Consider the following 11,217-nt stretch of genomic DNA (forward strand, 5'->3'; position numbering starts at 1 on the left):
AGAGATAATGATATTTACCTCTGCCCGTTGTTTTAGATTTAAATGAGAACTGGAGTAACAAGGGTAGAATTTACCTTGTACTTGGCAAATAAGTACTCAATAAGCTTTAGCTATTATTAGCATCAATAAGTTCGTCACCTGACTGGTGCATCTGAAACCTGCTCAGTCCTATGTGGCTGATGTCAAATAGCAAGATTAGTCAACAACCTCCCACATTCCTCAATGTTCCCCAGGGAATAAAAAGTGCAAGAAATTGAATTTGCAAATGCCCTTGCATTCCTACTTTATTTTCCTGTGTGTGTGTGTGTGTGTGTGTGTGTGTGTTTGCCTTAAGGAATTTTTTTTTTTAAAAAGTGGAGTAGAAGAAAACAGGAGCTGTACACCATAGTTAACATTGCAAAACCTTGGAGAGAATATATTCACTGCTTTGTGACCCAGAGGCCAGCAGGGGTTACGCTTCAGGGTATTCACTTTGATTTGCATAATTCTTTTTCCTCCTTTAAAGTTATTTATTTATTTATTAATTATTGTAAAATCTTTTAAGTCCCTGGATGGGTGAAAATCTGAACAAATCGGTAAACATTCTTGAAGTCCAGCAAAGACTCGTCTCAATACAAGGAAATGTCCTAAATTATTCAGTGCACTGGGGATAGGGAACAATGACCATTTAATGTGGTGAAATAATTAACCTGCTAAAACAATGAGCGCTCACAGGAAAAATGCAGACAAAGTTTACTTAAAAGAGGAAAACATTAGTGAGTTCTCTGTCACCTTCCAGTAGAATCAGTAATTGAAAACTCTAGCTCCATGTCCAAAAGTAAAACCTCTCAGCCCTGTACAGGGCAGGGGAAAAAAAGTTGTTTACTTCCTGAAACACACAAAAGCTCATTTTTCAGATCTTAAAAAGAGATAATTTAGAAAAGGGATAACCACAAACAACACTTTCTGCTGAGAACAAAAACCAAAGCAAAAAAAAAAATATTTATGGACATTCTCAAGAAACCACTATGGCAAATCTCCTTGGAACTTTAATTCATGTGGAGGCTTTGAAACATCAGCACACAGCAGGAAATGAAAGGGCGCTTGAGAAGCAAAGGACAACTGCAGTTTTCCCTCTATCTATACCTCTAGAAATGGCAAAGAACATCCTTATTTTTAGTAAAATTACTATCACATTTACAAGCAGCAGTTCTGGACGCATGTCCTTAGCTCTGTGCCAGTATCACTGTGTCACTGTGGCTCCAAATCCACCAGAACATTTTGTTTTTCAAAAGCAGTTTTGCCTGAAAATACATTCACGTGGAGAGTAAGGAATGAGAGCTGTAGTGAATAATGAGAACTTGGGGTCTGAGAACAAGAGAAATCTGCAAGAGGTCTCAATGAGTATGTTATGAAGAAAAGTTCTTTTTTAGCTCCCGGTGAATTCCTCAGCAATTAGTGGTTTCTCTTGAAATGATAGCAGTTGCAAGAACTGAGGCCAGAGAGCCATTGCTTGCCTACGTCATGGGAATATCCTTGGCCTCTGAGCAAAACAAGCTGCGTAGAGTTATTGTGGCATGAAATATGTTTTTCAAAGCTGTATGGGCCTCTTTTTAATAATATATGAAGCAAGCAGGCAAATAATCAAAGTAAACAAAGAAAATTTGTCCTTAATTAGGATTTCATAGATATTACAAAGTCGATAGGTGCATTCATAATACAAGGTATTGTTTCCAAGCAAGGAAATGTGTCTCAGTGTGCCCAACTACCCTCCAAGAAGTCACTTAAACATCTGGACAAATAAAATCCAAGATAAATTGTCATGGGATGTTGCAAGTAAAAATCACTCTAATTTTGGGGGATTACTCAAAAAAGATATAACAGAAAGCCCTGAAATACTATGTACTTCTAAAATCATCGTATTTCCTTAAAGACAATCTATTATTTTCATTTTGCAATTTTTGTGCTATTCCTAAGACAGATTTGTCACCCTCTCCCATCAAATGCCTGATTATAAAAGAAATGCATGTTCATCAGAGACAACTGGAAAGAATAAAAAAAAAAGCCACCTATCATTCCACTGCCCAAGTGCTGACATGATTAACATACTGGCATATTTTCTTATTTTTTATTTTTATTTTAAGTTCTGGGATACACGTGCAGAACGTGCAGGTTTCACAGGTATACATGTGCCATGGTGGTTTGCTGCACCTACCAACCTATCATCTAGGTTTTAAGCCCCACATGCATTAGGTATTTGTCCTAATGCTCTCCCTCCCCTTGCTCCCCACCCCCAACAGGCCCCAGTGTGTGATGTTCCCCTCCCTGTATCCATGTGTTCCCATTTTTCAACTCCCACTTATGAGTGAGAACATGCGGTGTTTGATTTTCTGTTCCTGTGTTAGTTTGCTGAGAATGATGGTTTCCAGCTTCAACCATGTCCCTGCAAAGGACTAAACTCATTCTTTTTTTATGGCCGTGGATACTGGCATGTTTTTAGTTCTTGATATTTTTCTACATACTTTTAAAAACTTAGCTGAGATTGTACTGCGTAAGTGAGGTTTTTTCACTTAATGTATCATAGAAATGCTGAGAAGTCATGAAGAACATAGTTGCCATTTTGAAGGCATAATCACGCTTCATTACCCAAATACGCCATAATGGGCTTAACTGTTTTCTCTCTTTTGTATATCTGTACACTCTTGGAATGTTTTATTATTGCAATTAATGAGAAACCATCCCTGTTAAAATATGAAAGAATTTTACCTTTATGTATTTGTGTGACTATGTGTACATCTCGATTTTGAGTGCCGACATCAGACATTCTGATTTATCTAATATTTGTTTTCTTTGATATAGTTCCTCAAAAATTAAGGGGAGTATACAAAGTATGCTCTTAATGTATGCAAAGTATGCTCTTAATGTATCTAGAGCATACAAAGAACTCCTACAATTCAATCATAAAAATACAGGCCAGGTACAGTGGCTCACACCTATAATCTCAGTTGTTTGGGAGGTTGACGCACGAGGATCACTTGAGCCCAGGAGTTCAAGACCGGCCTATGAAACATGGTCAGACCCTATCTCTACAAAAAATAAAAAAAAGTATCCGACTATGGTAGCACACACCTGTAGTCCCAGCTACTTGGGAGGTTGAAGTGGGAGGACTGCTTGAGCCCAGGAGGTTAAGGCTGCAGTAATCTGTGATTGTGCCACTGTACTCCACAGCCTGGGTGACAGAGCGAGACCCTGCCTCAAAATAAATAAATAATTAAGAACAAATTTTTTCTAAAAAAAAGACAAATCACTCCATTTTAAAGTAGGCAAACTAGGCCAGGTGCCATGGCTCACGTGTGTAATCTCAGCACTTTGGGAGGCTGAGGTGGGGGGATCACTTGAGCCCAGGGGTTTGAGACCAGCCTTGGCAACATAGTGAGAACTTGTCTCTACAAAAACTAAAATTAAAAAAAATTAGCCAGGCATGGTGGTATGCATCTGTAGTCCCAACTACTTGGGAGGCTGAGGTGGGAAGATTGTTTGAGCCCAGATGTTCAGGGCTGCAGTGAGCTATGACTGTGCCACTGCACTCCAGCCTGGGAAACAGAGCAAGACCCTGTCTCAAACAAACAAACAAACAAAAAAGCTGTCTTTACAAGACAGTTTTCAGACATTACAAATAAAGAATTATAGAAGACTCGTTTTATACCAATTTCTGCTCCACATATAGTAAATTGTGTGTGAATATAGACAATCTGCATAATACTTATTTGTATAGTACAAACGGCACACCAGGAAACATTGTAGTGAATTGTTCACGTTTCTCTCTTCTATTTAGCAAATACTACATTCTGTAAATGCAACAAATACTGTATTTAGAGTATTCTATTTTAACTTTGACTTCATGAATGACGAATTTTTAATTATTTAATATTTATTTTTAATTTTAATTTTTTTTTTTTGAGACAGGGTTTCACCTTTTTGCCCAGGCTGGAGTGCAGTGGAGTGATCACAGATCATGGCTGCCTTGACATCCTCGGCACAAGCGTCCTCCTGCCTCAGCCTCCTGGGTAGCTAGGACCACAGGCACGCACCACCATTTACAGCTAATTTGTTATTTTTATTTTTTGTAGAGATGGAGTCTTTCTATGTTGCCCAGGCTGGTCTCAAACTCCTGAGCTCAAGTGATCCTCCTGCCTTGGCTTCCCAAAGTGCTGGGAGGGGCGTGAGCCACCACGTCCAACTACATTTTTGGTTTTTTAAACAAACATATGAAAATTTAAAATTTTAATCCAATTTTTTTTCAATCCAGATTATGCATATTCCATTCATTTTCTCCAAGTTTTAAAATTTATTCTTAGGAAATGTAATTAATATTTGGTGTGATAGGAAAGGCAAAGCCTTTTGAAGTCAGGTAAATTTGAGCTCAAATCCCAGCTTAGGGTAATTAATTAGGTAACTTTGAAAAGTTGTCTAACCTCTCTGAGACTCAGTTTTCTGACCTACAAAATAAGGATAATATTTGATTTGCAGGGTTGCTGAGATTAAATGAAACATCTTGAATAAAAGAGCCACATATAATTCCTGATTCATAATGCCCCCTTGGCAAACTTTATTCTTTCTCTTTTAATTTATATCTCATATGTCTCAGAATAGAAACATACCCACAGGAAACATTTTTATATAGACACACACACACCATTTCATAAAAATGTATATTGTAAACAACTTCTGAAATTAAATTGACTACTTAGATGCAATATCGTGGGATTATCTGTAATGTTGTTCAAGGGTATTGGAGCCTAGCCAAAGTAATTAAATCTCTAGCAAATTTAGTAATAAAAAAAGTCCCCAGCCATTGGCCATTGTAATTATTCTATTTCTGGGAAGAAAGGGGACAGGTTTATTTGTAGTATCCCATGATTAATCATTAGTATTAAATGAATTAGGACCAGAACGAATCAAAGAAGCAAACAGCTGATGACGGCTGCTTTGTAAAAGAAAGAAGTAGTTGATGTTCACACTTGGTTAAAGCAGCCAAAAAGGCCTCTAAATAAATGGTCAAGTCTTTTTCTCCTTTTAAACTTGTTTTCTATGGTCTTTAGTTTGTGATTACTTAGATATTCACTTATTTCAGAGGCCTTTTTGTGCAAATCCCAATTTAAAACCCAATCACGTTCTTATTAAATTGGGCTAACGACTGCTTTCAAAAGAAGAAACAAACTACAATAATTTATCTATAAAATTTGACTTTCTATGACTATACAGGCAATTAATTCAATTACAAAAATGACAAAATTTAGTCATAAAATGATCCAGGCTGAAATGAGGAAAGATCATGAAGTCTCATAGATTTATTCATGATTATCTCTATATATATATATATGCTATATAATATATATACTATATATATATGCTATATAATATATATACTATATATACGCTATATAATATATACTATATATATATAGTAAAGAAGGATTGTGATATGCATTATAGAACACGGAGAATCTATGTTTTGTTAGTTCAATAATTCCCTCTTATTCTTTTCCCCACGTATATTTTGCAGCCATTGTTTGTTATTCAATATAGCTGGAACAACTGTCCACTTGCAACTGTGTCTGTAATTGGTGACCCAGTTGCGTTTTACAATCTGGCTAGAAATATCAGTATAATTAGCATATATCTTTCCTTTGGTTTTTCAAAGGGGTATTGCCATCACTAAATTTAAATTCCAGTGGTGAAACCACAGAGAGTGGAATCCTAGCAACTAATTATAAAATAATCCATTTTTTGCTTATTCTGGGAGTTGACCACAGCATAGGGTTGGCACAGGACCTAAACATGAGAGATAATTCATCTGACGCAACCACACTTGCACCCACCCTGTTCATTGGAGGCATTCTTGAAAATTTTCTTTAGTATATTTTATTTTATTTTATTTTGTTTTATTTTATTTTTGAGACAGGGTTTCACTTTGTCACCCAGGCTGGAGAGCAGTGGCACGATCCCAGCTCATGTCAGCCTTGACCTCCTGGGCTCAAGCGATCCTTCCATCGAAGTCCCACAAGTAACTGGGACTACAGGCATCTGCCACCACACTCAGCTAATTTTGTATTTTTTTGTAGAGACGTGGTTTCACCATGTTGCCCAAGCTGATCTTGAACTCCTGGACTCAAGTGATCCACCAGACTTGGCCTCCCAAAGTGCTGGGATTACAGGTGTGAGCCACTGCACCTGGCCTTTAGTAACGTGTTGTACAGGGAAGGACTTTTCAACAAGCTGGATGATTGGCTTGATTCCTGCAAGAAAAACTTACATTTCCATCTAAAAAGATGGAAAAGTGTGTGTGTGTGTGTAAATTATATGGGAAAATGTTGGAACTTCCCTATTCTCACTAGAAAGCTTTGATAGATAAGTCAGAAGATATGGAAAGACCTGTATTTTCAGGTATGGAAAATATTGCAAAAGAGGTAAATTGATAGAGTTAAAGGAGGCATGAGAGTGCAGTCTCCTGGTTCTGGAAGCCAAGGCATGGCCAAGCTGAGTCCCCAGCAGAAGGCCTTGACAATGACTTTGTATCAAGAAATTCAAGCTTCAAGATATTGAGGGCCCATGAGAACCAGAGCATGTTGTATTGGAACCTACTGCTGCTTTCTAATAAAGGTATGAAGCATACAGTGCTACAAAGAGGATTACTGAAATGGTCTTACTTGGATCAATAATTTCTAAGAGCCTGCCCTTCCCAGGCCCTTCTCCAGTACAAGAACTGATGTGTTCCCACAAAACAACTTGAATTCAATTCTGGGATAAGCCAGATCTTTGGAGATTATTGGACCACATTGCTTTGACATCTAGTACCTTGTTTTCCAAATAAGTGTCCTTGATTAATACTTAAAAAGATGTTAGTATGGTTGAAGTAATTATGAAATACATTACATATTGCAATCCTCATTTGAGGATTCCTTGTGTAAATTAAAGCCTCCAAAGAATCCTGCAGTAAAAATGCAAGTTTAACACTGTTAAATATGGTGTTCCCAAAACATAATTGGGCACAGAATGCTTAGTGCCACGTATCTTTGCCACATTATGAGGAATGTGAGTTTGGGAAACATGGATAATTATGTCAATTAAGATGCTTTCAGCTGCTAATAATAGAAAACTCAAAAGAAAATAGCTTAATCTAACAGATCTTTATTTTAATCATATACTGAGAAGTCAAGAAGGAGATGACTGCTGTTACTGCTCCAGTGACTTCTGTGGGTCAATAATGTCAGGGCCAGCATCTCCAACATTCCCTTGTCCCCGAGGACAAGGTGAGGAGGTATAAGGCTGTCAGCAGCATTTCTGCTTTTCATCAGGGAATCAAAAGCCTTTCAGAAGCCACCCAGCAGACTTCCAGTTCATCCCTAACTCCAACTGAGCTGGAATAGCCTCTATAGTGGAGGCAGGCAAAGGAGAAAGACCTTGGCTATGACTGGTGAGTTGGCCAACCTACAGTGCCCTTAGCAATGGTAGAATTACCTTCAGGGACTTGTATTGTGGTTTTATACTTCCAGCTTCCACCAAGGGACACGGTTAGAACTAGTTACATGAAATCTACTGCTTTTAGAGTGAAGAACATTCGGTTCATGTTGTTGTTGTCCAAAATAAAAGAATAGCTGTAATAAGATTCACATGAGAAACTCTTCTCAGGCACAATGCTATCTTCCCCCTCCCATGCTCATTCCAGAGGCAATGTTAACCCCTACACAACTTTTGGGTTTATCTTAGCCCTAGAAGCCACATTCTTGGTGTTGGACGGTTCTCTCCAAGGTCCTGCAATATTCTCAACATGCACTAGGGAACTGGGCAAGGTTCTTGTCACTGCTCTAAAATCCAGAGATTGATCTCTCCTTATTTGCTTCTGAGATTTTTCTGTTCTTTTTAAACTGTATTTTTCCCAAAAGACTAAAGTATTTGCAAATAAAACCCCAGAGGAAAGTTTCGAGTTTCCTCCCACCCCCCCGCCATTTTGAGTAAAATAATATATCTCCCTTGAGGCAAAGAAGCACAGCCTTCTGATGGAAAAGGGAAAAATATAGGCAGAAATGATAAATTAGTATCACAAAGATTGCTTGGCTCTAACGATTATTCAATAAACTCTTTAATCGTAAATGAAAATATTTGGTATTTAATGTCTGTCTCTCCTGATAGATTATAAGCTCTATAGTGTTAACACACACTGTTCAAGGACTATTCTGTCACTCACCTTTTGCCAAATTTTCTCGTTTCAAGCCACACCCACTTTCATCTTCTTCACTCTCAGCAGAAGACTGGCTGCAATCTTCTTAGTAAAGGAGAAACTGATTAGCCCTCTACTTCACATCTCTATTATCATCCACCTTCTTTTTCTTCATTTTTGTCCATGAGAAGAAAAATATTCTTCCTTCCTCTACCCAAGGCTGACCCCTCCATTTTTTGCTTGTGGTCAGTCTCATCACTTTTTCTGGCTTTTTCTTTTTTATTTATTTATGTATTTCTTTTTATTTTATTGAGACAGAATTTTGCTCGTTACCGAGGCTGGAGTGCAATGGCGTGATCTTGGCCCACTGCAACCTCCACCACCCAGGGTTCAAGCAATTCTCCTGCCTTAGCCTCCTGAGTAGCTGGGATAACAGGTGCCCACCACCATGCCTGGCTAATTTTTGTGCTTTTAGTAGAGACGGGGTTTCATCATGTTGGCCAGGCTGGTCTCAAACTCCTGGCCTCAGGTGATCCACCCGCCTTGACCTCCCAAAGTGTTGGGATTACAGGTGTGAGCCACTGCACCTGGCCCTTTTTCTTTTTTAGAGACAGGGTGTTGCTCTGTCACTGGGGTGGAGTGTAGTGGTGCAATTACAGCTCACTAAACCCTCAAATTACTGGGCTCAAGTAATCCTTCCACCTAAGCCTCCCAATTAGCTGGGACTACAGGTGTGTACCACCGTGCAGAGTTAATTGTTTTGTTTTTGTAGAAATGGGATCTTGCTATGTTGCCCAGGCTGTTCCTAAACTCTGGGCTCGAGTGATCCTCCCACCCCAGCCTCCTAAAGTGCTAGAATTATAGGTGTGAGCCACCACACCTGGCCATTCAGCGTTTTCTATCATCAATCATCTTGCCCTCTCATGCACTTCAATTGCTGCTTCCATGTGGACCCCATCTCTTTGTCCACAAAGATTTTAAAGTCTTCCCCATCCTAAAACATTTTTAAAACACTCTTCAAACTATGCTTCTCTTCCTCTTCTCCCAGATTTCTTGAAAGAATAATCTATACTTATGGCCTCTATTTTCACATTTTATTTTTTCTTTTTCTTGCTTTTTTTAGAGACGGAGTCTTGCTCTGTCGCCCAGGCTGGAGTGCAGTGGTGTGATCTCGGCTCACTGCATCCTCCACCTCCCGGGTTCACGCCATTCTCCTGCCTTAGCCTCCTGAGTAGCTGGGACTACAGGTGCCCGCCACCACACCTGGGAAATTTTTTGTATTTTTAGTAGAGACGGGGTTTCACCGTGTTAGCCAGGATGGTCTCGATCTCCTGACCTCATAATCTGCCTGCCTCGGCCTCCCAAAGTGCTGGGATCACAGGCATGAGCCACCATGCCCGGCCTACTTTCACATTTTCTTAACCCCTTGCAAACTCACCATTCGAGTGAAATTATTATATCTAACGATCATCTATCAGTCCTCTTCCTCTTGGAAGTCTGTTAGACAAAGTTAATTCAGATGAGACTTGTTTCTCCCTTAGCTTATGACATTGCACTGCCTTGTCTCCTTCTGGCCTCTCCTCCCATCTTAATTATGCTCATGCTAGAACTAGTTAAACCATCACTGCAATAATCTAGATTGAGGTTAAGGAACTAAATGTCCTTATGTCTGCTTTTGTAAATTAAGTTTTATTGGAACATCCTTTGTTTGCATATCGTCTATGGTTGCTTTTGCGCTCCAGCCGCAGAGTTGAGTAGTGACAGGGTCTAGCCTGGAAAGCCTATAAAATTTAATAACTGGCTCTTTATAGAAAAAGTCTGCTGACCCCTTTCTAGATGATCTAGACAATCTAGATCTAGATGAAAGACTGTCTACCAGCAGGAATCAAGAGGGGATTATTATAAAATATATTAAGGAAATATAAGTGATAGAAGTTAACAACTAATTGGAAAGAGTGCTGTAAGAAAACACAAACTTTTTAATGACATGTAGAGATTTCCAGTTGATGTGTGGGTGAACACTATTATGTTAACTAAGGAAGGTAGTAACATGGAGCAGGAAGTTTGGGTGAGGAGATGATACCGAAAGGGAGAATATGGTCATGATTTTACTTAGAGCTATTTTATATCTGAAGTTACTTATATCGTATCTAAACCTCAGAACCCAGGAATAAGATCTGGGCTAAGGCGAAAAATTTGGGAATGCATTTGTGTCAGAATAAGAAAATTCGGAACCTCAAAGGGAAGTGTTTAGAATTTAAAAGTTCCAACATATACCAATTTCTCCTTCTTATAGAGTAAATTAATTGTCAAGATCTGCACACCATATTTATCTCTCATCACACTTCACATCCTTTACCTGGTAATTCTATCATGTACAGTTGACCCTTGTTATTCCTATGAATCAACTGTTATTCCATGCCTGTGAATTTACCTACTTGCCAAAATCTATTGGAGCTCCAAAATCAACCTGTATGGTTCTTTTATGGTCATTTGCCGACATATTCAGAGTGGTAAAGAAATTCGAGTCACCAGACACAACTCATTCTGAGGTTGAGCAAGATGACATTCTGCCTTCTTGTTTCAGCTCTCATACTATAAAACAAATGCCCTTTCGTGGGCAATTTAGTGTCCCCTTTTTTTTTCACATTTTGATGCTTTTAATTAGTGATTTCACTATTTAAAATGACCCCAAAGTATAGTGCTGAAGTTCTGCATAGTAGTCCTATGTGCAAGAGGGCTCTGCTGTGACTTACAGAGAAAATTAAGCAGCCTCGTTTTCTGGGGTAAATACCAAGGTTCTTGGTCTCACGGCCAAGGAAATTGAGGTCGCGGACACACACAGAGTGAGATTGGAGCAGGAGTTTAATAGGCAAAAGGAAAGAACAGCTCTCTGTCACAGAGAGAGGGGTCCCAAAAGGGTTGCTGCTCGGGAGGCTGAGGCAGAAGAATCGCTTGAACCTGGGAAGCGGAGGTTGCAGTTGCCAGGTTGTGGTAAAAATGTCAGGGTTTTTATA

This window comes from Symphalangus syndactylus, chromosome 8, assembly GCF_028878055.3.
Source record: "Symphalangus syndactylus isolate Jambi chromosome 8, NHGRI_mSymSyn1-v2.1_pri, whole genome shotgun sequence".
NCBI lineage: Eukaryota > Metazoa > Chordata > Mammalia > Primates > Hylobatidae > Symphalangus > Symphalangus syndactylus.